The sequence below is a fragment of the Equus przewalskii genome, chromosome 16 (assembly GCF_037783145.1).
Source record: "Equus przewalskii isolate Varuska chromosome 16, EquPr2, whole genome shotgun sequence".
Classification (NCBI taxonomy): domain Eukaryota; kingdom Metazoa; phylum Chordata; class Mammalia; order Perissodactyla; family Equidae; genus Equus; species Equus przewalskii.
This window is the reverse complement of record NC_091846.1, coordinates 43,214,840-43,242,457: the sequence shown is the minus strand read 5'-3', so window position 1 is coordinate 43,242,457 and position 27,618 is coordinate 43,214,840. Positions and strand designations below refer to the sequence as shown.

At 33.8% G+C, this 27,618-nt stretch overlaps 1 long non-coding RNA gene across 1 annotated transcript in view; it reads left to right on the top strand.

Annotated features, from left to right (window-relative positions):
- The first annotated feature begins 464 nt into the window (after positions 1–464).
- Positions 465–27,618, top strand: part of LOC139076474 (uncharacterized) — a 114,298-nt gene continuing 87,144 nt past the window's right edge. The window contains exon 1 of the long non-coding RNA XR_011528118.1: positions 465–571. This is a non-coding gene — a long non-coding RNA (uncharacterized lncRNA). The remainder of the gene's footprint in view (positions 572–27,618) is intronic.

The following is a 27,618-nucleotide window of genomic DNA, read 5'->3' as shown; positions in this document are numbered from 1 at the left end:
CTCTATCTTTAACTCCGCCGAGCTGCATGTGCAGAATGTTCTCACCACTGTGCTGGTGGGGGAGGGGAAGGTTCTCCTTTGGTTTCTCTGTTGTCCTTGAGAGATGATTCTGACGTAGGTTTTCATTTTATATGCAGATGATGATGAACCATAAATTATCTCAGATACTAGGCAATGATCATTACTTTCACAGGAAGATAAGAAAATTTACTGATACAAGCCTTGGGCAGAGGTGATAAAATTGTTTTTAATTCTGGCAAAGGCTAGGCATTTAGCTCTGTGGACTCTCAGCTACCACATTTCTTGTGTTCTGATCCACGACCTTTGAAATGGCCTCTCCCGGCCAGATTGCTCAACATATCTTTCAAAGAGGGTTCATTCTAGATCATTCTCTCATCTTTGAGTTTCATCATCTTCCAATCACATTCATTCCTATACTGCCACCCAAATCTTTTTACACTTTATTTATTTACAATAATTGGTGATGGAAAATGGAGTTCAAAAAGAGTGGATTGTTCAGTTTAACTAGAAGTCATATCACTAAGGAAAGACAGTTCTACCTAACACACAGGTAAGAAAGTTTCGTTCTTCTTAAAGAAAATTGTCCAGGCATCCGTTCCTATAAACAAAGTAAGGGAGATATTTCTTTCTATCCAGGGAATTCAGTTCTTTCTGTGAGAAACATCCCAAATACTCCTAATATAGCAAAGCAAAGATAAAAATCTTTTCCTTCACAAAACAGTTTAAACATTCACATTCAGCTAAGCTTGGATGTTTTGGGTTTGCTTTAGAAAATCTGGATTGAATTTTCCTAATCTTAAGGAAAACATTTCTTTAGGAATCAAAATGATATAGACTGTTCTGATGTAACCTGGTGGTAATTTGAGAAGGGATTTTTGATGATTAAAGATGACTGTTTGTATAAATAATACATTATTTACATGAACTGGAATCGAGTTTTTTACCCGGGACGTAAAAGAGAGCTATAAGAATTGTGTTGGATGTTTTTCCTCAGATAAATGATGAATGGGAAAGAAGCAAGAGAGTTTCTTCAGACAGTTCTTGTGACAGTCACTAAGTGAATTTGTAACTAGATGAAGGCCAAATGGTTATAATTATCTCTGAGTGCAGTGTAAAACAATTTGAAACAACACTGGCACGTAACATGCGACACATTGTTGAAATACACTGTTGTAAGAAAACTGATTATAAGTCACAAATAATCATTGTTAAAGCTACTCAAAATTGTGGGAAATAAAGGAGCATATTAGTGAGGTAAAACATTTTATAAAATAGAAACGTGGATTATGTTTTATAAAATACAAAAGTTGAAATACTTTTTTTCTCATTTTGATGTAAAATAAGGCAAAACTAAGCCAAAAACAAAAACATAGAGGAATCATTATGCTTTAAATCAACTAAACATCTCAGGTTGTCAAAAATATCTATGTACATGCATATGTATATGTGTCTGTGCCAACACGTATGCACGTATACATGTACGTAGTTACACACAGACACACTTATATACATAGATATGCACACACATATGCAATTGATCAGCTGTTTTTTTTAATATGCTAACTGATGTGGTTGCTTAGACATTAGAATTTTGCTAAATAATTGATTATGCAGTTTTCTTGGCATGGTTTCTGAGCAATGATATTTTGAGGCAGATTTTTTTTCCACCATGAGAGGATGCACTGTATCTTGATTTTAAACGGTTAATGTTAGCTTGTATAATTTTATTTCAGACAATGCACTAATCAAATCCTTTTGGGGCAAGGTGCTAATTAGTCATTAACTTTGAGCAAGGCATGTAGGAAATGCCCATGAAGGGATGATTAACAGGTCTTTGAGACATATAATTTGTGATAGTAATATGCAGAATTTTGCTGATATCTTTATTTTCTTTTTGATGACTCTGATATCCCTTTACAATTATTTAGCTGCAGCCTTTTAAAATTTGCTCCTTATGTTTTTCCGACGTGATGCTTCCTTCATGACATTTGTCTTTGAACATTGATAATATATCTCTTTTGTTATTTATTTTTGTATATTTAATGAAGTATATATATCATTCTTAATATATGTCTTTATCATATCTAAATCACTTCTATATAATTGTAACCAATGTGCCTCAATTTATTATTAATGAGCTTCCATAAGATGTGATAAAACTGTCTAAAAAATATTCTTTATGTATCAAAATTTCTGTTCATTCAAATTTGGAAGTGAGTATTATATTTCTAATTTTAAAAATGAAGAAAATCTATCCTTCCTTTTTCTCCTCTCCCTTCCCTTCTCTATAGATATAATGGAATGGCCACAATAATTGCAAATCCTCTTATCACAAGTTAATACCCAAAAGAGGGCATCCACTGTGGAAGAGAACTAAAGAACCATGTAGACAAAATAAATTGTTCAGTTGATGGTAGCCAACTTCTGTTGTTGGCTATCCTAGAGTTAGCACAGAATGCACAAGAATGAAATAACTATGGTGGCAGGTCTGGTGGCTATACATTGGCATAACAAGCTTGGTGAAGCTATTAACATTTTTTTTTTTAAAGATTGTCACCTCAGCTAACAACTGTTGCCAATCTTATGTTTTTTCCTGCTTTTTTTTTTTTCTCCCCAAGTCCCCCCAGTACATAGTTGTATATTTTTTTTTAGTTGCGGGTCCTTCTAGTTGCGGCATGTGGGACGCCGCCTCAGTGTGGCCTGACACGCGGTGCCATGTCCACGCCCAGGTTCCGAACCAGCAAAACCCTGGGCCACTGAAGCGGAGTGTGGGAACTTAACCTCTCAGCCACGGGGCCAGCCCCTACTATTAACACTTTTGATGTTCAACCTGCAAGCACCAAGAACAAATGTTGAGCCCCCCAACCTTTGAGGAGAGCATCTGGAGACTTGGTGGAAAATTGACTGCCTCAGATTTCTTCTACCCTAGAAGGGGTAGCAGTTCATTTTTGACAGGAAAGACACACATTCCAAAATATAGGTTACTTTCCTACATTCAGAGTCTCAGCTAGCAACACTCTCCAAAGACTTACAGAATGATTCACCTGCAAAAAATTTCACATAACATGTCAGACCAATGGGTTGCACAAAGAAGATGCAGGAATGACTCCAAGACCATGATATTCATTGATTGTTTCACAACGACAATATCCGAAATCTAGAGGACTGTTAGAGCAATAGAATGGCCAGTCAAATGCACAGCTAAAGCACCAGCTCAATGGTAACACTTTATAAGAGTGAGGTGCCAATTTCTAGGATTCAACATATCAAAGACTGTTATATGGTGACATGTCCTAGTAGGAAGAATACATGGTTCAAAATCCAAGAGCTGGAAGCAGGAGTAGTCTCATTTACCATTATCCTAGGGAGTGCTCTTGGGATCAATATTGGTGAAAGCAATAGTAAGGAAGCAGGATTTGACAGAGGAAAAATCAAGCTGTGTTACACATTTAACAATAGTGTGGGCTGGCTCAATGGACAGATCCTTTCAAAGCTTCCCCATTTGGGATGAGGGGAACCATGGGCCGCCATGAGACATGCTTGATCCTGGTGAGACAATTCAGTGACTCATTTGGGAAATCTGGACTTCATGTCCCTGCAACTCTTAGCCTCATAGATTGTAGGTTCTATATCCGAGAGGAGAAACACTTCCATCATGAGACATGTAGCAAGAGTCTCCTTTAATCATAAGTACTGCTGTTACCTAGGCACTTCAAGGACTGTCTGCCAATGGTCCAGCCAGCAAGAGGGGAATTCACCATCTTGTCTAGGAAAATTGAACCTGATTATCAAGAGGAGGTAGGGAGGTAGACAGAAACACATTTGACATCTGGGCAGGCCATTTTGGTGCCTTTTGACACTCCTTTGACTAATTTTGATGTTTAATGGATGAACTCAAGAACCTTGAGCTAAGATCATGTGACCCATGACTCGACTCTCTCAGGGAGGAAGGTCTAGGCCATGCCACCAGGTTGCCACGAAGACCATCAGAAGTTCTGGCTGAGCATAGAGGAAATATAAAATAAATAGGAGAGGAGGGAAACTATGAATATAAATTGTAGTCCCAAGATCAGCTTCAATGCCAGGGTCTCTAGTTCATCATCTAACTTATCTCTTTTAAGTTTCATTTAAGAAGTGGTCCATCAGAATGCTGAAGGAACTGCTGTAGGAACATATATGAGGAATAGATCTGAGCAATACAAGAGGTGGAAAATGAAGGAAGCTCTGATGTTCTTATTACTCCAGCTATTGAGAATTGCTCTCAGCTGTCAAGAATCTTTTGAAATTTTTTCCATGATGAAAACTACATCGTGTCTCTTTCCCTGGGCAGCCGGTATTCAATGACTAATCAACATAGGGTATAAAGACGTAGTCTCCTCACCCAACTTGGAATAACTCTGAGGGAAACTCCCCATTGGGCCAGCCACATTAGTATTGAGCATGTGCCACATGCCCAGTCCTACTTCTTTACTCTCCCTTTCACAGATACATGCATGTAATAAATCTCCTGGGTGCTGATTTCCATCTCACTGTCTGCTTCCTGAGCAACCTAACTTAAAGCACTTACAAGAAATTCATTATGTGCCCACAATGTTCTAAATATTTTAAATATATTAATTCATTTTATTAATAGACATATGTATTTGAACATCCTATTTAATAAACACCAATTACATAAGAATATAGAAATGTATATACCAGCTGATCAGGTCATTAATATGACTAAAATAATATTTTTTAAGCTAACGGAAAGAAAACTATCCCATAAAATATGAATATAAGCAATCTGTTTCCAAAGTTACTATGAATATTCATTATCATACACTCTTTAGTTATAATCAGGTGATATAATGACTATTTTTGCCAGGAATTCAGTTTTGTGGACATTAAAAATGTATATGAAATGTAAAATAATCTTATTCTTTCAGTACCCAAGATATTTGTTGTATGTGTGGAGGTTATTGACAGTAATATCAACTCTAATTGCCATCATCGATGATTAAAAAAATAAAGCAGAATATCAAGTAATATATTCTAACGACTCACCAGCTCTTTCGGTTATTTGCTCTTAATCATAGTTGCTAATGCTTACTCCTCCATTTCCATCAAGGGAAACATTGTTTTAAAAAAAGAATACTTTTTAATGAAGTGTTAATTTATACTAACATGAAAGTGAAAATAAGCTATGACAGAAACTCATTACAGATTCTTCCAGAGGGATAAAGAAACTGTAGAAACGAACACAGTTTTATTTTAAAATTAAAATGCATTCAATTTAGAAAGAGTTTAGAAAAATTACTTTGCTTCAGTAACAAGTTTCCCAGAATAAAGTGTTCCAATTTACAATTTTCTTTTGTTATGACAGCAAGTAGAGAAAACTGCCATGGGTAATAAAATGCACGAGCCTTAGATAAAGATCACTGCTTTGCAAGTTAACCTTTTCGTCCCTCTCCAAGGTAATATACAGTGGTTAGTTTTACTTAGGAAATTGTAGGCAAAAATAGCTTTTGTGCATGGAAAATGTATCTGATTACTGATTTTTATTCCTTTGACCTGAAAAGAATTTAAGCTCTATTTTATATTTTTTACTTCCAAAATACACTAACCACACTTGTAAAATTTTTTTCCAAAATAGGAAGTAATTGTGCAGAGGTAGGTAGGTGATTTAACCGTGAATTAAATGAATGACACAATTTGTTAATCAGAAAACAACATTGGGAAGTTCTATTGTCAATTTGCTTGAGTTTTTACTGTATAATTATTCTGAAAGCATTCTTTTTTATAGTATGGTGAACCAAAAGGAAAGTTCGTGGAGTCCTCTTTTATTTATCTGAAGCACATGGAATTATAAATAATCATGTATGAAAACTTTTTATTGTTCAGTGACCTACAAATGAATAGAAATGTACTTGAATTTAAGTAAACGTTACCCCCAGGAAGGAAATTTTTTGGACAAGAGACAGTAATAATCCTGTCATTCAACAATCAGTTTGAAAGTGGAAACCTGGGAGAAGCTGTAGGGCGAATAAGGTATATAATTCCATCAACAAACTCTTAGCCCAGTATCTTACACAGTAAGCAATTTAAGAGTAGCATACATTTACAGCTTCATATAATTCCTTTTCTACATTGTATTATTAATTTATATCTTATTTACTCCTCAATGAATGGAATGAAAGCCATAATATACTCACTTTTTACTCTATTGGAAATTAACAAGCATTTCTGCTAGCCAATAAAATAATCCTTTAGGGGTCAGCCCCATGGCATGTTGGTTGGATTCCATGTGCTCTGCTTCAGCAGCCCGGGTTTTGGGGTTTGGATCCCGAGTGCAGACCTACACCACTTGTCAGCCACAGTGTGGTGGCAACTCACATATAAAGTGGAGCAAGATTGGCACAGATGTTAGCTCAGGGCTAATCTTCCTCAGCAAAAAGAGAAATCCTTTAATTTGAAAAAAGCTATTATAATACATAAATATAGCAAAAAGTTCATTTCAATACAATCACATCGTAAGACATTATTATCCTATTATAACCATGTAGAATATTTAAATTCTATCAGCATATACAAATAACAGATGTCTAGCATTTACAAGCAAGAATTATCTCAGCTAATATTTTTATAAAATGATAATTATTCATGGATTGTAGGGATTGCTCTTATTAAATAAATATTATATTCATGCTGAATTATAATTAGAGAAACAATGAATTAATTTGTTATTAAACATTCTTTAGCCCAGATATGTATGGTGTACCCTTATTCAAGAAGTTGAATGGGATATTATTTTAAATGAAATAAATATTTGATCAATTTGGAAGGCCATTTGTCAAATTTCTGGATTCAAAGATTACATATACTCAGCATTTTCTAAAATACATCCTTGATTATAAGAGATATCAGGTCAGAGACTGTGAAAGCATCAAGTAATTCTATTATCCATATTGAAAAACTACACATAAAACAACAACAAACTTTGAGTATTGCTCCTTAAATGATTGTATGATCACTTAACAGAAATGTTGGGTATATAAAACTGATCAAGGGGGCTGGTCCAGTGGCATAGTGGTTAAGTTCCGTGCACTCAGCTTTGGTGGCCCGGGGTTTGAGGATTCAGATCTTGGGTCAGACATATACACCGTTCATCAAGCCGTGCTCTGGTGGCGTCCCATTTACAAAATAGAGGTAGATTAACACAGATGTTAGCTCAGTGATAATCTTGCTCAAGCAAAAAAGAGGAAGATTGGCAACAAACATTAGCTCAGGGCCAATCTTCCTCACCAAAAGAAAAAGTGATCAAAACTAAATTTATAAAATCAATATTATGTGAAAAATTATTTAATACATATTTGTTTCATCATAAATGTAGAAAGCACTGCACTATTATTCTAAAAACTGAGGAGCTGGACAAAAAAGAATGAAATATGACTTCCTGTTTTTAGTAAACATACATTAGAAAATGCAAGTCATATAATATTGAAATAATATAAAACAAAAATGTGAGCTCTTATACATGCATCTTACTAACAGTAAATGACCTGCATATATTAGGCTAACTAGATGGAATATAATACAAGTGTTCGGGAGTTCAGAAGACTATGTGTATTTAAATGAGCTCTATTGGCTAGATGGAGCCCAAGTCCTGAGTGCTTACTACTTGCTAAGAATTGTACAAGTTACTTTGTCTATTATCTCCTAAAACAAACACATTGAATGGATGGGTGAAGTTGGAAAAGGATGGAAGACCAACAGATGGATATTTTAATAAAGGAGACAATATCTATGGTTACATAGACCAACTTTAAATGGAACATCAGAACTGAGGAGTGCAATTGGCAAAGTTTGCTAGGGCTGATGGTGGAGGGCTCTGGATGTTAGAAGAGATGTATCTGTTATAGGTGCTATGTTTTATTAAGTAGTTACTATATTTGTATATTTAACATTTATTTCTACAAAAACTGTATTGAGTAAGCACTAGCATTTCCTCCATGTTTATAAACAGTGAAATTAAGAATATAAATTAAATGAATTAACTTGCTCCAGGTCACACTGATACCAATTGCTATAAATAAAATTTATGCCCGAGCAGTCTGATGACAGAGCTCCTCCTCTTAATCACACAGTACGAGGCCATTGCAACGAATGAACTTATCTTGACTCTTCATTTTGTTATTAATTTTAGATGGAATGTCTCTAGCTACTCTACAGGACAATTATCTTGGGTGTCTATTTTAAACACATATGATCTATAATTTACGAAAATATATTTTTAGTTCATGGTGTAGTTCACAAATAAAATTGAAATTTTAAAAATAATTAGAATCTATTCATATAATGATATTTGCATTTTTATATTAGTGATTAATAGTATAATTATAAACAATTTTTCTCCTGTTAGACAAGTTCCATTAATCTTCTCATAAAAGGATATATATCTATATATTTACAATTCATTTAATTAAAGTAATCTTTATTATATAAAGGATATTTATTATTGAAAGAATCAAAGGAGAATTCACCATTTACATTTTATAGTATTCAGTTTTCTATATAGAAGTTAGTCAAATTAAGCTATATTTTATTTACTTGTATTCTCATTTTTCACTTATTTCTGGATTACAGATGCTTTCTATTTATAAAATGGCAGATACTATAGAATGTTAGAGTGAAAGCAAAAAGTTCACTTTCAACATAATCCAGTTTTCAAAGTCAAGAGCCAGTTCCCCTTTCCAGACATAATTCTGTCACCAATTTGATATGTGTCATTCTAGAAATGTTCGTTTGAGCCTATATGTGTTCCCACATGTATGTATATACATATGAGGAGGTTTCTTTTTATGTAGATAGGGGCATACTTTATATATTGTTTTTGATTTCAATTTCTTTCAACTTAATTTTATTGCAATTAGATTGATGTCAATATATATAGATATACAGAAATTTTGTAAAGAGTATATTGTATTCCATGTTATTCATGTAAAATTTTATTTAATAATTTATCTATTGATGATCATTTAGATTGCAACCATATGCATAATATATTTGCATATGTAACATTGAAAAACACAAAAACTTTTGGCAAATGTGTATACGATATAACTTCTACTAGCTACTGTAATCAAAATTTCTCCTCAAGATAGGTGAATTACACTCCCATCAATCACGTTGGCACATATATATATCATCAAACTTTAAAGTTGTACCAATAGGCTCTCTCATTATTTTTTTTAAAAAAGCACAGTAACAAAAAAGACAAGTAATGGTTATATAAAATATTACAATACATGTAACTGACTACAGAATAATAATAATATATAAAAATCTCCTTGAATCAACTAAGGACATTCAAATAACCCAGTTGTAAAAGAGGTAAATTATATAAAAATACTATTTAGAAAAGAAAATACAAATATCAGTAAATACATGAAAAGACACTCATATTGCAAGAAATTGGAGAAATGTAAATGTGTGTATTTGTGTGTGTGTGTGTGTGTGTGTCCTAACTTGCATACTGTGGTTTCCCCATTTACCAAACAAAGGATTTATTGTCTCTGTTACGATGTCTTCTCCCACTGTTTAATAATTTATTAATCAATTTTAACAAAAACAACAAAATATATTGATTGAAACATGCAAGAAATAGTCTAGAAATTCTGCAAAAATTCCAAGGAGGATATAAAAGTGGCTGTTACACACAAGTTTTAGGGTATCTTGAGTATCCTTCAAATAAACAATTGAGGAGATGGGAAATTGGGATGCATGCATGTACCTTCAGAAATTTGTCTAGTAATTACATAAATAAAACCAAGAATAAAGTGTGACTATAATCTTATCAATCAGAAGATGTAGCAATTTGAAAAGTGACACTTTTAATAGAAATACATTTTCAGCAAAGTTATGAACATTTCTTGTTGAATCATCTTATACGTATTTTTATGGTTATGCTCTTGTTGGAAGTAAAAATGTTTCTTCCATTGTATGATCTATTTAGTAATTGAAATGAACTGATTTTTGTATTTTAACTTTGTTAACTTCAGTACGGTATCTAATAGTTTTTCAACTGATTTTCTTGAAATTTCAGGTACGTAATACCAGATAAGAATGATTTTGCTTCCTTGCCAAATTTAGCCTCTTAATCTCTCTTTTTACATTAGTTTTGAATATGATTGTTGGGATACTAGAAAAATAGGCCTAGAGTGGTTATATTCAGCCAGTGTTGCATTTTTTAAGCTCATTTCTGATTTTTAATTTGATATATGCTTATATAGCTAGAATTAAAATATCTATTTTATCAAAAGACATCCTGCCATCTAGGAAAATTATATTTTTCTATTGACTTTAATATTTTGAAATATAGAAATAGATTTCCTATGATTGAACCATGAAATAAAGCCCCATTTGCCATGCTGCATAATCCTTTGAAAGTTCTTCTGTCTTCTACTTTATATTTTATTTAAGATATTTGCTTCAGTATTCACAAGTGAGATTGTTCTGTACTTTTAGGTTTTGGCATCAATATCATACTGACTCTATTAAAGGAATTTCAAAGCTCCTCTTTTCTTGCCGGGCTCTGAAACAGTTTAAATAACATTTGGCATTATCTATTCCTTGAAGTTTTCAAAGACTTGGCTTTGGAGCTTGACACTTTTTGGGAAAAGTAATTTTTTGACAGCATTCTCAATTGCCTCCAGAGCAATTGGTCGGTCTGGATTTTCCATCTCTTTTACTGCTTATCAATACTAATAATTAGAATAAATAAAATAATTTAGTAAATCTGGCTTATTCTCTAATACTCTACAATATAAAAGACTTTTCTGAGAAGAAGCATTAACTATTTAGAAAAGAGTAATAAAGAAATCCCACTCACGAATGTAAAAATAGATGACATCTAAGAATAACCATAAGAAAGCCTGTGTAGTACCTATATAAAACAACTACAAAATCTTAACAAGAAACAAAGAAATATGGACAAAAGGGAAGACATACTATTTATTTTCTGGATGGAAACACTCAAAGATGTTAATTCTTCTACAAATAATCTAATCATCCAATTCAACTCTAAAGGAATTTAGAATGTCATAAGATTATTTGAAAGTATATCAGAAAAAGAACGTGTGCAGGGATGGTCAATACAGTGTGAAAAAAGACCAATGAGAAAGAACTTGCCCTATACAGTATCAAAACATATTCTATGTCAATATTAATTAAAATAATGTGAGATTAAAAGAGAAGTCACCTCACAGGGCAGTGATACAGAATGTTATTTAGAAACAGGCATATTTTGTGATTCAGGTAATATTTTTAACTAGTGGATACTGGATACTATGCTCATTAAAGAATATCTATTTAAAATATTAATATGTTAGAAAAATAGATGTAGGTACATACATCATTCAGAAATGAATAGTAATATTGTAAAAGAAAGGGGGAAAGTTTTATAATTTATAAATTAATTAAGGCCTACTTAGAATAGGCAGCAGCCCACAAAGCTCTGACACTTGCCAATCGGAGGGAACAGCAAATTAGGTACTGGCACAAGTGCTACAGAAAATGCACAGTCAGTTAGTAACCGTTCTGGTTCCTGGGTAATTCGCTGACTAAATACTAACCCCAACTTTGACGATGCGTAAGCTTGTGTTGTGGTTTACATTTTCTGGACTATCTGTGTTCATTTCTGTCTCAGACATATTCCTGCATAATAATGAGTTGAGATTTTTAAATTGTGTTCTGGATTCTGAAAAGATTTCAATAACAGAAAGGTTCCATACCATGGTTTAATAAGACTCATCTACAAACTCACTAGAATTTGTTTTATTATTTACTCAGTATTTCTTAAGTCTTCGGGGGTGAATTTTTTAGCTCATTTCCAAGTAAAATATCTAGCTTATTTAGTTTTTCAATAATAGTTATGAGCTTCTTCAGGTTAGGGTGTTGAAATTTGCAGGAGAATTTCATTTCCATTCTAACATTGTGAAAATATTAAATAAACTACAAAATAATAGCTTCTTAGAAATATAAACAAAGTAATGCAAAGTAATGTCCAGAGGAGTAAGCCCTTTTTAGGAGAAAATAGATCAAGTAATGCTTACATTGCTGCCTCACAGCGGGAGGAGGTGTGAACCCAACAGTGACAGAGGACATTTGCTGGAGTAAGGGCAAAATTTCCCTGCTTTTAGTGGCAGGCGTTGGCTGGGGTGAGAGATTAGAATCCCACCAAGTCTCAGAGCTGGAGTGAAACCACAATTGTTTGCCAATTCTTTTCCATGGGACCTTCACCAAGTACACAGAGCCAAAGTCTGGGGAAGTGTAGGAGTGTGGACAGGACACTTATAGTTACACAAATAATCCAAGACTGTTAATGGAGGATATTTTATGCACCATCAAGAAAGTGAGCAGGATGAACTTTAAAATTGTTTTCTTCCCATTCTTAACATTAGCAGTTACAGCATTTTCATACTGTAGCTATATTTTCATTAACTTTAAGATTACCTAAATCTACATTTTAATATTGCAACATAATTAGTTACTAGCATTTTGTTAGGTAACAAAAATAGCATCTTTATATATAATGGTTGAAAAAAGTTAAATATAAATTATCATAAGGTTAAAATACAAATTACTATATAATACTAAATTGCAAATTTTTAAAATATAATAGAGAATACATATTAGCGAAATGGTATAATTATAAGTTGTAGATACTAGGAGTATTAATATTTCTTGCATCAAAAGTTATTAATTTAAAGTTTAGAGAAAAATAATTGTAAAAACTCTATTAATTTTTTAATCATATTAGCTTTATTGCTTTATATGTACTTACTTTATAATAAGAGATTATGGTTTTATAAATTGTATTTTAACATTTTTGGAGCAACAAGAATACGTCTGTCGTGTAAGATAACAACACTCTAAATTATTGTTTTATAGACCAAATTTGCTTAAGGTATTAAGGTTGATTGTGCTTTTTTGGGGGGGTAAGTGAGGAAGATTGTCCCTGAGCTAACATCTGTGCCAATCTTCCTCTATTTTATATGTGGGATGCTGCCACAGCATGGCTTGATGAGCAATGTGTAGATCTGCCTCCAGGATCTGAACTGCAAACCCTGGGCCACTAAACCAGAGTGAGAGAACTTAACCACTGTGCCACCAGACAGCCCCAATTATGTTTTGATTATCAATGTAGAAAAATGTGTAGTCTGGCAACTGGAATTTTTAGACTGTATTTATCTACATATTATTTCATATTCATATATATATATTTTTTTGGTGAGGAAGACTGGCCCTGAGCTAACATCTGTGCAATCTTCCTCTATTTTATATGTGGGATGCCTCCACAGCATGGCTTGATGAGCAGAGTGTGTGTCCATGCCTGGGATCCAATCCCACGAACCCTGGGCCGTTGAAGTGGAGTGTGCAAACTTAACCACAATGCCCCTAGCCTGGCCTCTGTACTTCTATATTTTTTTCAGTGAGTTTCGCTAAGGCATGTCTCCTGTGTTATGAAGAGTTTCTGTGAATTATCTTCAGATGACACCATAATGCTGGTGAAAGTGAGAGGTGAGAACTGCAGATGCCTTTCTTAACAATTCAACTATTCTGAATTTTATTACTTTACTCAATATTTATTTTTATACATATTTTCATTAGATTATTTATATTTTTACGGTTAAAACAATTAGAATCAAATTCTTTTACTCAGTAAATACTTTGGGTGTCTAATTTTTGTCAGACTAATTTCAGGGAGACAGGTTTATAATGATAATACATGGATATCATGAACCATTTGGGGGAGCACATTTTAAAAATGCAGACTTTCATACTGCGAAGTATTATTTACTCTGATCTCTGGAAATCTCTATTCTGTTCTTCATCTGTGTAATTTTGTAATGTCAAATTATTATATATTAATTTCAGCATAATTTCCTCTATCAATATAAGTTCTTGCATAAAATACTGTAATTTATAGAGTGTGTATTGACACAAGGATACACAAATAAGTCAATGGAATAGAAATATACCATTTCAAAAATAAACTTACACATATATAGGCACTTGACATTTGACAATGACACCAATGAAATTTAATGAGAAAGGAAAAGATTATTCATAAATATTGGTGGGGGCAACTGAATATTCATCTGGCCAAAGGTTAACCTTATCTCCTACCTCACACCACACACAAAATTTAATTTCAAATGGATCATCAATCCAAGTATAAGGTTTAAAACTGTAAAGCTTCTAGAGCAAAGCCAAGAAAAATGTTTTTTTGACCTAGGTTTGAGCAGAGATTTCTTAACAGATTTCAAAACTCATAAAAGAAAAGTTACCACAACTAGAAGGACCACAACTTAAAATATACAACTATGTATTGGGGAGATTCGGGGAGAAAAAGCAGGAAAAAAAAGAAGAAAAAAGGAAAAGTTAGACACAGTAAAATTTTAAAAATACTGTTCACAAAAGATGTCATTAAGAAAACTCAAAGGCAAATCAAACTGTGGAAGAAAATACAATATATTTATCTGGCAAACCTTCATACTTGGAAGCCTTCAAATATACATTTGTCTAACGTAGGTCAACATCATCAGTTAACAGTATTACTGAAATACAAATTTGCGCCGCTTTGCATTACTAGTACACCCCCTCAGAATAACTAGAATTCAAAAGACTGATAAAACCAACTTAATAAGTGGATATGTGATAACTGAATCACTCAGATGTGTTTAGTGCAAAGAGCACAATGAAAAGTTCTTGTCAGTTTCCGATAAATTTGAGCGTATGTCTAATCTGACCCAGTTCCACTCCTAGGATATACATGCAAGAAATAAGGGCATATGTTCATACACACAAAAAAACTTTAGAATTATTCATAGTTGTTTTACTTATTATATGCCCAAACTGGAAACAGCTCAAATGTCCATCAGCAGAACAGATAAACAAATTGTAAATTAGTTCTATTGAATGTTACACAGAAATAAAAGTGATGCTTGCAACTACATGAATTTAAGTTAATGGCAATACTTGACCCAAAGAAACCACACACAAGAATGTTAATGTTTATATTACATGGTTACATTTATATGAAATTCTAGAATAAGAAAACCAATGTAATTTAATAGAATTCAAAAGAGTGGTTAGCAAGGCAGGCGGGAGAATTGAATCCAAGGAACATGAGAGAATTCCCTGCGTGGATGAAAATTGTCTCTGTTTCGATCTGGGTAGTGGTTACCCAGGTGTAGTATAGGTTAATATTCATCAAGCTGCATGCTTAAGAATTATGCATTTTACTTTGTGTAAATTGCACTTAATATACAGAAAAAAGAAAGAAAACAACAAAACAGCTTCCTGTCTGAGATAAGAGGTGGAGAAGAAAGGAAGGAAAACAATGACAAGATCATGTTTCAAAAAACACTGGACACATGGGATTTAATGTTAGCTACACTGATCTATAGAAACAGAGAGGATGTGCCCTTCTGGAAAAGATAACATAACTGATTTTATAAGAAGAATTTAAGGCTGTTTAAGCTCACTATATCACCCCTATTTCTTCCCAGCATACCCTCAACAAATAGCTATCTGCTCCCAAAGACGTATAATGACTGTAAGGAATCAATATCAACGTTGTTATACTGTGCTATGCTGTGCTATGTAGAGATGCTATAAATGAGTACAATGTCATGAGAAGAGGATATTTAAGAATATCAGAACAATACTCCCAGGAAACTGCAAAACTGCCAAGAAATAATTCTATGGAGACTCAAAGAAACTAATGGCAAGATGATTTCCTTTAAAAAATCATGAAAATAGAGACACCAAGCATATAGAAGCCAGGGAAGAAATATATAAATGCAATTTTATGAAGTTACCACCATTTTGAAGCCTCCATAAGAAACAAAAATATTACTGAAAGCCTTGCCGGGGAAATTGAAGTGGTTTGAAGGAAATACAAAAGTAAATGAAAATGAAATGAAATGAACTATCAAAAGAATACAGATATGAAAGAAATGTAAAGGGGGATCACCACGTGCATAACACTTGCTCATTCTTCCATTCAGCATGTTTTGTATACTTTCACAATTTGCCCTCTGTATGTGTTCATTCAGGACCTCTGAAAATCACCAAGGAGTTTATTAGAGGTCGTGCTGCCTAAGAGAAAAAGAGATAGGAGTCAAAAGTATGGAAAAGCAGTCAGTAGACAGAGGAGTTCTGTGTCTCTTAGGAGCGAACCTGCTTTAATCATGCCTCCACACTCTGTTATTAGCTTGAAGCAGCCTGTGGGAAGCATGGTCTTTGCATAAACAAAGGATGGATTGCAGAAAGTTGCTGCTGGGGTCTTTAGTCAATACAACTTCCTGCAGGCGGAAGACCGAGAGGTCCATCTCACAGCTGTCAAATTAGGCTTAATGTATACAGGATGCATGTTTATTATGGAGCACTGCTTCACCAGTCTCCTTCTTTCCTTTGGAGAACTTGATCACTGATTATACCATGTTTATCTTTGCAGTGCTTCAACCATTCTTATGACAGCTGAGTCAGTACTAGATGTGGTTAGTACAAAACTAGTGTGCTCTTCATATTTAATGATACATCTTAAAGCTATTTTCATATCAGTGCTTAAATATCTATCTCATCATTTTTAATAGTTAACTAGTATTCCATTGGATAAATTTTCCAAAATATGTTTATTCTTGTATTAATAAGAATTAACTTTGCTTCTAGTTGTTTGCTATTAACACACTTGATTGAACACACACACATACACACACACTCACACACATTACTGTGAATCTATCTAAAGTTAAAAATCTATTGCTGAATAGAAGCGAATATGCAATTTCATTTTTACAATCTCCAAATTTAAAACAAAACTAGTGAAGAGAAATTATTTTATGTATAACAAATCCAATGTATTTAATGTAACTAATAATACTTTAAATTGTCATTTATATTTGGCTAATAATTATAAAGAGTTAATTGTCTTTTTTGTTTTCATACCCTGAAGGAATTTATTGAGTTTAGGTATATATACATTTCAAGCTTTTTTTCTCAGAAAACTGACATATAATTGATATCAGGTACTTAACACATACACATTAAAAAGACTTTTTGAAATGATCATGTTTAATATATCTATATAGTATTTGTCATAGAAAAGTTGCACAAAATCATTGGAACCGTTAAAATTCTTGCTAAAATGCATAAATATCATTTATTGTATTTAAGTACGTAGTAGATTGATTTGGCAGTAAACAAAGAGGTGTTCAGAAACATCTCAACTTACGACGTGAATGGAAATAAGTTTATATTTGCACTTTCAAGTTTGATGTGATGAGATAAATTTGGATAAATTTTCCATTGGGTGTTGAGTACTACTTAGATTCAGTCCTTATAAAGCTTTTAAAAATTATTTAGTAAGTTATTTAAGAAGACTCACAAATAATACATCTTTTTTTCTCCAACTCTAAGCTAGAATAAACTTGGGTATGAACCTGTCATTTAGACCATAAGCTTTAAACTAGTTTCTCCATGTCTACTTTAAAGTAGAATTTTTAACCTGTTTAACGGAACATGGATGAGAATACTTTGATCTACATTTCCTACAATTTTCTAACTTTCAGAAGGATCAAAACTAAGGCTTAGAATTAATTAGAAAGGATACCTCACATCAAAATGTCATTTAAATGTTGTCATATATTGAAGATTATATTTCAATACCTTCATGTCTGCTTGGTACGTGAATGGTATAAAATCAGAATCCATAGCATTAGGTATACACTTATTTTATTCAAATTTTCAAGATGAGTATAAAATTTATAGTCACAAAAAACCAGTGTAAAATATGATTACATGAAACTATTTTCTGAAATTCTTTAGGAATCTAAAACTGGAAAAATAATATTTTAGAATTTAATTTTCAACATTCTATGTGATATATTAAGTACCATTCTTTGTTATGATAAAGATATCAAATTCAGGGGCTGGCGGTGGCGCAGCGGTTAAATTCGCACGTTCCACTTCTCAGTGGTCTGGGATTCGCCGGTTCAGATTCTGGGTGCGGACATGGCACCACTTGGCATGCCATGCTGGGGTAGGCGTCCCACATATAAAGTAGAGGAAGATGGGCACGGATGTTAGCTCAGGGCCAGCCTTCCTCAGCAAAAAGAGGAGGATTGGCAGTAGTTAGCTCAGGGCTAATCTTCCTCAAAAGAAAAAAGAAAGGTATCAAATTCAAGGGAATAGTCTTCTGATGGAGAAGGAGATTTCTTTAAATGCTATAGGATGCATGATAGACTACTCAGGATTATTCAGACTCCATTTTTAATTACTTGATTATTGCATTTTGGGTGGTTTTGGCTCACTGTATTCAAGATACGGTAATGTTTTGTGAAGGCAGAAGTAAAGCTGAGAATGTTTTATCCTATTACAAAACAGAGGGAAAAAAAGGCAATACTGAAATCACCTTTTATATTTTGAAAGAATCTTTCATTGTATATATATATGTATTTTTTTTTTACTGGATATTTATTTTTTAGGTACTCACAATCTGAGAATTCTTCTAATCATAGGCCACAGGTCATTGAACATTTTTGTCACTGACCTCTCTCTAGGTTATTTCTATATCAGTTCATTTTAAATTCTATTTTCCATTCCCATGTATTTTCTCCATATGTATAATTATTATATTATGTTTGTATGGACATTTGTGTTCTTCTGAAGTAAATTTTTTGATTTATGTGTAAATGTGTTTATGTTTATGTCTTGTCCATTGCTTCTAACCAATACACAGTGCTACATGATATATCTATGTACGTACTTCCCACTAATGGTTAACCAGTTTAGTTGGTATCATATTTAGTTTGGGTTTAACAGATATATTGACGTGCATCATAGTTATTTCTGGAGTCAGCCCCACTATCGTTGCATGAGGAGGTCCTAGTTAGTTCTAGTATCTTTCAGTTATTGCTGGTCATCCTCCTGTAGGAATGTCTTCCCACTGTGCAGTCTCATCTGGCATCATGACATGAATGAGTGGGATATAATGAGATGACTGTGGCCTGTGTCATCCAGCCCTGCAGGATCTAAAGCATACAGAGCCAGAAAATCGTAGACAGATTTTTTTTTCCTCCAGTCATTAGATGTGTAATATTCTAGGAGGAATGTATGGTTTTCACGGATGCATATTCAAAATGAATGTTCTCTTTTTTTCAGAAATATATTTGGTAATACAGTGCATACAATACAAGGACACAAATATTCCTTTATAATAGGAATCATGGGAGGAGGATTGTATCTTTATTTGGAGAGAGCAGGGAATACAAACAAACAATATGCCTGGATGTGAAATCTCATGTTTATGCATCTCAATGTATCAGATAACTTAGCATAGCTGACACAACGTGTTCTGACAAAGTCACCAGCTCCAAATTAAGTGCCATGTGAGATTGCTATTGACACAGAAAAACTGCCTGAAGATAAGTGTTCAGTGACAAAACGCCTACACATATTCACTAATAAGTAAACGCATGCTGTGAAAGAGTAATTTGGTTATAAAAATATGTAGAAATATGTAGGCAGATGCAGTACAGGGAAGTTTTAAAACACATTTGACATGTATATATTTTAGAATATTTGTGAATTTTTTACTGAATTATTGGTCATGCTAAAATGCAAACATATAAATATCTTAGTGGAAGTACACAATGTAAGCTGAAAGAAAGTATGGTATTTTTCAGCTTTTCCAAATTTGTGTTTATTTTGACTTCTGTTCCCATTTAAAGTAATTTCTTTTCTCATATATATTTAAATTTTTTTTAAAAAGAGACTAAAATTTGCATATGCCTCAAGCCTCATAAAATCTGCTATCTCTACCTGAAAATTTATTTCTTTAAAAATTGCACTGTTGAATTACTTTAGTATATAATGTAGAAATTCATCATCTACATTCATATATCAAATAGGCAACTAATAGGGTATTTCCTCATTTGTGATGGTTGTATTTACCTGAGTAAATCAAGATTATCTAGTCTCTAAAAACAAAAGACCTCTTGTTTTGTTTTGTTGTATATATTTAGGAACAACTTATATAAGCTAGAATAATATATAATTCAAAACTTTGATACTATTCATTCCCTGGTTAAACCGTTTGAGTTCATTATTATAAAAAGATTATTTACTACCAATTCATTTTTAATAGTTATTTTTAATTTCTCTTTTTATACTGACTTTGCCGTTTTACATGTTTCTAGGATTTTATCTATATTTTCATTTTACATTTTATCTATATTTTACATTTTATCTATCTTTTACATTTTATCTATGTTTTCAAAAACGTTAGAGAAAGTGGTTCAAAACATTTTAACATGTATATAATGTCTGGGGAAAAAATATGCCACCCCAAAGTGTGTCTCTTTGGCCTGAGGATTATTTTATGCTGATTATTTTTAAGAGACAGAAAGACTCAGGAAATTTTGCTTTTTACTTCCTCAGCTGCCTGAAAGAATTTAGACAGAGGGCCTGTTCCGGGAAGAGCACTGTCACCAGAGATATCTACAAAGAACATGGGCTAGGTGTGGTGGGGGCAACTCAGCAGGGCCAGAGATCAGAGTCCTCTCCGTGTCGCATTGTCTCTGCATGACATGGCAAACATTTTTTCACCAAACATTTGCTTTTTGCATCTTCCTGGGAATTGTTTTCTTCCCTTTTAAAGCCCCAAAACCCTACCCTCTTCTCCTCAGCTGAGGATAGCGTGTAAAATCTCAATTGCCGACTGTCAGGAAACCTCATATTCTGGGGATTCCCATACATACAGAATTAAATTCGATTTTCTCTCCTTAATCTATTTCATGTCAGTTTAGTTCTTAGAGCATTCAGAACAACTTAGAAAAGCTGGGATTGGGGGTGGGATTTCTTCATCCCCAACAATAATTTAGCATTTTAGTATATACATAATTATATCCTTTTTTTATTTTTGTGCTTTTACATAGATAATATCTATATAAATATACAAAAATTTATAATGTGATAATATCATTAGTGTTGTCAGAGTTCTGTTACTGCACAAAGTTGGAGTTCTCTTGCCAGATGGCCATAAATAAAAAAAACTAATTAATTAGAGCATCAGCTCTTGGGGGAGAAATCAGCTTTATTCTATGAGATCCATCTGCAGGCAGACAGGGGAAGTTCACCCTCAGATCTGTCTCATCCATTCAGGATTCAGGGGAAAATTTAAGAGGTTAGGGCGAACAGGCTGGCATGCGGAAATGCTGGCAGGACAGGTTTTGACTGGTGGGTTTCAAACATTTATTGTAAGGTTTTGAACATTTATGACTATGACAGAGCTCTAAGCATTTGTGATGAGGTTCTAAACTTTTATGTTAGGGTTTTAAACATTTGTGATGAAGTGAGGAAGGAATTTTAACACCCTGTCTTCCTGAATGAGGGACCCCTCACTTGTGATAAGAGTCCAACTTCCAAGTTCCACTCATGTCCTGGTCCTTGGGTTCCATGGGAAAGAGGATCTTTCATTCTGCGGTCATTTCAGGTCACAATTTCTTCTTTTGTGTATGCTCTGGCTGTGTGACTTTGCAGTTTTTCCGAAAGACAATCCTAATCTCTGTTAATAAAAGATGGGGTCTGTTCAAATTGGCTCTAAATGGGCCTATGGTTACAGTTCTACCATTTTTTATTTTCAAATAACTCACCTTTGTTATTTTTTATTTTGTTTTTATTGTTCTTAAGCTTATTGATTTTGTCTCGCAGTTTAATGTTAATATTTTCTTTTTTCTGTGGCTTACTCTATTGCTTTATTCCATTTTTTTTAGTTAAATTCTGAACATTTTTGTTTTGTAAATTGTTTTCTTAATAAATAAAGCTAAAATTAACCTATGTTTTGCCTTAACTAGATCAACCAAGTTGTGCTATGCAGGATATTATTAATCAAGTCTAGGCTTTTCTTTCTTTCTTTTTATTTTTTGGTGAGGAAGATTGGCTCTGAGCTAACATCAGTTGCAATCTTCCTCTTTTTCTCTTTGCTTGAGTAAGATTGTCGCTGAGCCAACATCTATGCTAATCTTCCTCTAGTTTTTATGTAGGATGCTGCCAGAGCATGTCTTGATGAGTGGTGTATAGGTTTGCACCAGAGATCCGAACCAGTGAACCCCTAGCTGCGGAAGCGCAGCACATGAACATAACCACTACACCACTGGGCCAGCCCCCTTAATTTATTTTTTAAAAATTTACCATGTCCTCTTTTTTTAGCCCACATATTACTTAATACTGTATAAGGTAATTTTCACAAGTATGGGACATTATCAGGTATCCCTTTGTTATTAATCTATTGTTATAATTCACTACTCTGAAATAACATAGTCTAGATAATAGAGATTATTTGAAATTTTTTGAGGCTATTTTCATAGCCTAATACATACTCTATATGTTCTATTTGTATAACACTTGTCCGCATGCTGTAAAGACAAATGAAAATTTAAAACAGAAGCTTAATTTTCCCTGTGGAAAATAAGGGCAGAAGTTCTCCTTCTCTCCTTTTTCTTAGAGCATTTATTCAGAAAACGTGTAATTCTAAGTACTTTCTCCTCTCTTTGAAATGTACATAAACCCTTTTGAAAACTAGGTAGTCCCTTTCTCAGCTTTGAGACCCAGGAATGTGTTTCTCAAGGACTCAAGAAGCATCTCACTGAGGGGCTGGCCCTGTGGCCCAGTGGTTAAGTTCGCGCACTCCACTGCAGGAGGTCTAGTGTTTCGTTGGTTTGAATCCTGGGCACGGACATGGCACTGGTCATCAAACCACACTGAGGCAGCATCCCATGTGCCACAACTAGAAGGATCCACAACGAAGAATATACAACTATGTACTGGGGAGCTTTGGGGAGAAAAAGGAAAAGAAAAAAGAAAAAAAAAAGCATCTCACTGAAATGTAAACATCAAGGAAGATAGCGCCCAGATCTCCCAGTTTCTGTGGGAGGGTAGGAGCCTTTGGGGGTTACTTAACTCCAAGTTGCAAAAGTACTTCCTGTCATAAACAAAGGAGAAGTTTGTTTCTCCTCCGAGTAAAGCCAATTAGCTAAGACAGGTGGTCACTCCAATTACCAGGTAAATTTCTGATGAACTACCTGTGACAAATGCTGCTGTCAAGTCCTCTTACTTGAGAACTAGTTTTTGTTTATCTGGAAACATGTCTGTAATGGGTTGTATCTGCTTGGCCATATAAAAGGGTGGGATTTCTCTCTGTCTTTGCAGTTTCTTACAGGCTTGCTTGTGATTTGCATCACATTCTCGTTCAATGCTTATTCAATAATAAAAGTGTTTTCCTGCTACAAATGTTGATGCATATATTTCTTCAATTTTGGCAGGTGTTGCACTTATATTGTGAAGCTATATTGTTAGTTACCTACATATAGATGACAGATAGTCTTTCTGTATTTTTTATTTTACCCATTTATAACTATTTTCTATTTCTTTATTTTTGCCTTAAATTATATATATATATATCTCAGATGTTGATATTGATTCCAAAGATTCTCTTTAGTTCACAAATTTTTAATATATCTTTTTAATAGTTATTTTGAATATTAAGATTTATTTTGGCTTGCTTATTATATTAAAGTTATTCTTTATAAAGAACATCTTTTGCATGTCATATAATGCCGTTTGTGTTAGGATGTGTGAGTTCAACTCATTTATATTAAATTAACACCTATTTTATTTGGAGTTATATTTTCAGTTTTATTATTTTTTATTTTGTAGGGGAGGAAGACAATTCCTCTACCCACTGTGGGTTCTTCTGGCTGGAGAACGAATTAAATTCACATGAGACAGAATAGCAGGAGAAAATTAAACAAAGCTTTATAACATGTATACATGGGAGAGGCTCAGGCAAGCTGAGCAACTCACCAAAATGGCTGAAGCTACCACCTTAAATATTGTATTCAGCTAAAGACAAAGGAGGATGTTGGGGGTGGGGGGTATCACTTACAGGAGGTTACCAGACAAGCACAATAAACAGGAATAAGATTATTATGCATATTTAAGTCCTTGCCTTCTGCATTGAGAAGAGTTTCTAGAGATAAGGTCACCTGCCCTCTTCCTGGTACAGAGAGGGAGACACCTTTACAGATGGAGATTTCCCTTACAATCGTAAATGTCTCATAACAAAGGGTAAGTAAATTCTACTTTTCAGTTGCTTTCCTGTCTGCTGTTTATTAAAAGTAACCAGCCCCAAACAGTCATCATGCCAAAGAGACACATCTTGGGGTGACCAATTCCAGGCCCCCGCAATTTCAAATCTACTACTCTATATCATCTTGTCTTGTCTTTGATATTTCTATTTTTCTCCTCTCTTGCCTTCTGCTGTATTGAGTTATCTTCTGCATGTTTAAAATACATACATATTTGTTGTAAAATACAATCCTTAAATTAAGACGCATGTCATCATTGTTAACCAATTTTCATATCTTATTTGTAATCATATATATCTTTTTCAGATCAAGCAGTATTTTAGCAAACTCAGATCTCTTTGTCCTCTTCACTTTTCAGCCACCTTTTGTTAACACAGATTAGATTTTATAATGTATTTTTAGAGATACACTTTCTCATTTTTTTTTAATTCAAGAAATGTTTATTGAGCAATTACTATATACCAGGTAGCCCTAAGTTCTTGGAATACGTCAGTGAAGTGCACAGGCCAAAACCTCTGCCCTCCTGGACTCATATTCTGGTCATTGTTCTCTATGGCCCTTACCTTTATTCTTTGAAATATTTTTTTTTCCATTCTGCTTGGTCACTTCTGAAGAGGGCATTTTTAAAATTCAATTTCTAAGCAACTTTTTAACCCATTTTCTGCTCGGGAATATTGAAGGCCCAGTACTTTTCTGAGTTTTATACAATCTCCTTCACCTTTAATCCAGGCTGGTAGCACTTTTGCCCTTACAACTCCCTTAAAAATTTTTGGGCTTCCTATAAATATAGTTCATATCCACAAATGTGGCAAAAGCCACAGCCAAAATTCTATTTGAGACAAACTTCTTTTTCTTTAGTTTTTTAATTTGATTTAAACAATTTATTTAAATTGAAAAGAAAAAAAAGTCACCCATAGAACAATGTTCATATATTTCTGAAAATATTTATATTACCTAAATAACATATGTAAAATATGTATAAATAAAATTTTATATTATTGATAAAATATGGCATGAAATAGAATTCTAATTTCTAGTTATTTACCTGTAAGACCAATTATTATACCTTTTTGTTCTTTGCTATTCATTATTTCCATTAAAAAATCTGAATGTGATCAGATAGTTTACCTTTTTTGCATGACCATTTTTTCTTCTCTGGAAGAAATAGAAAGTTTTTATTATAATTCATGTTTTTAAATTTTATTTTAGCATGTCAAGTATATTTTTACTTATCTTTCATTTGCAAGTTCATACATAAGTAAGAACAATCCTCCCTTTTGATTCTTCATTTAATTTCAAATTTCATGGTCCTCTACTTTTTACAAAAAAATTGAGACTTTCAATATTCTGATATTAGAATCTTTCCTTTTGTCCTGCTTTTTCATTAATCCAGCAAAATGTAGTTCCTATCAATTTTTTTTATTCAGCCTTAAATGAGCAGCTCTTCCAACTCAGTAATTTATTCTTCATCTATATCCATGGTGTTACTTATCACATCTATTTCTTTCTTCATTTCATTTTTCACAATTGGTAGTTTCTATTTTTTTTTTTTTACCATTTATTATTGCAGCATCACATTGCTCATAATTACCCTAATTTTCTTAAATATATTTAATATCTTTATTTTTAGTCTATCTGCTCCAACAGTTTCACTTCAGATAGCATATACTATTGATAATTTGTATGTTTTTATTGAAGGCATTCTGTTATTTTGGTCTTGGAGTGCATATTCTAGTGGAGGCATTAGCTGTTCTTAGGTGAAGGAGATTAGAGAAGGGCAGAAAGGCAGGCCCTAGACTGATTCATTTCAAGTGATTTTCAGGATGGTGCAGAGCAATGGGCTCTCTCCTCTCACTGTGATCTGAGCCAATTAATCTCAATGAGTTAGAGATCAAGAAAGAAAGTTTACTCGGATTAGATTAGCCAGCAAACCAGAATATGGGTGACTAATGTCTCAAAAACGCATCTTCAAGGATGACAGAATTTTGAGGCAGTTACATAGGGAAAATGAGCAATAAAGAGGGAGTTTAAAAATATGCATGACTCAGGCTGGTGGCGTGGCTGAGTGGCTTAGTTCATGAGCTTTGGCGGCCCTGGGTTTCACCAGTTGGGATCCTGGACCCGGACCTAGCACCACTCATCAAGCCATGCTGAGGTGGTGTCCCATATAGCACCACCAAAAGGACCTGCAGCTAGAGTGTACAGCTAGGTACTGAAAGGGGGTTGGGGAGTGGAGGAGGCGAAAAAAAAAAAAAAGATTGGCAACAGATGTTAGGTCAGGTGCCAACCTTGAGAAAAAAAATATATACATGACATACATGATGGACTCTAGGATCTCTTACTGTTCTTTTCTTCTGTGGCTGATGATGAATATTCTACAGGTGCTCTTTCTTTCTGAAGGCCTTCTCATTCCCTGGGAAACTTCATTAAAATTTTATTAAGAATGAAGCTATCAGATTACCTCAGCAGGGGTGCATGCACAGGCTCAGGGCCAGAAAATCATGAAGGTGTGCAGCAATTTATAATGATCACATGCTAGAAAGATTTCAACTAAGAAAGGGTTATTCAGTGTAACAAGATGGCCTCACTTATGTTCACTTACAAGATGGCCTTACTTATGTTCTTACAAGGAGAGTGAAGAGACGAGCCCCTGGGCAGAGCCCAGGTACCAAAGAACCACAGAATTTTGTTTACTGGTACATAAAAGCTGACTATTTCGCCCACAGTTTAACTTCATTGCTTTAGGAGGAGCTGCATTTTTGAAAAAGACATCGCTCCTGGTAGTCATCCATCTATCTTGGATATTTTGAGTGCTAAATATCAAAGGAGTGAAACCTAAAGCTGAACTCATTGACTGGCACAGACTTTCCTCAGTCCTCAATACTGGCAGGAACTTCTGTGACCCTAGTGTCACCTCTGAAGTCTGTAGGAGAGAGGCAAGGTAAAAAATGAAATATTGTACACCAAAAATCCTTTCAATGTCCTTTCTGAGCCACCTGCTTAAAAAGCTCAAAGCCACTCACCAACTCCCAAGTTAATTACATTATGGTGATCAGAACAGGATTCAAATTCCCCTTGCAGTTTCTCACATATGTTGTTGTTGTTGAGTTATTGTCATTGCTGTTATTGCTGTTGTTAATTACACAAAGCCAAGCTCTTGTCAATTTTAACTCAAACCCATGCTGTTTATTTTCATGACTTTTTAAAAAATGATACACATTTTATATTCGTATTGTAAACTTACCCCAAACTTGTCTGTGTAATTTTTTGTCTATTTTAACATGCGGACCTAGAAATGAAAGCCAGATGGAAAATGACCTAATGCTGGAGATAATAGGTCAAATAACAATAGAACAACCTAATTTCCAAATTTAGATTTCCACTATCATCCTACAATCCCTTA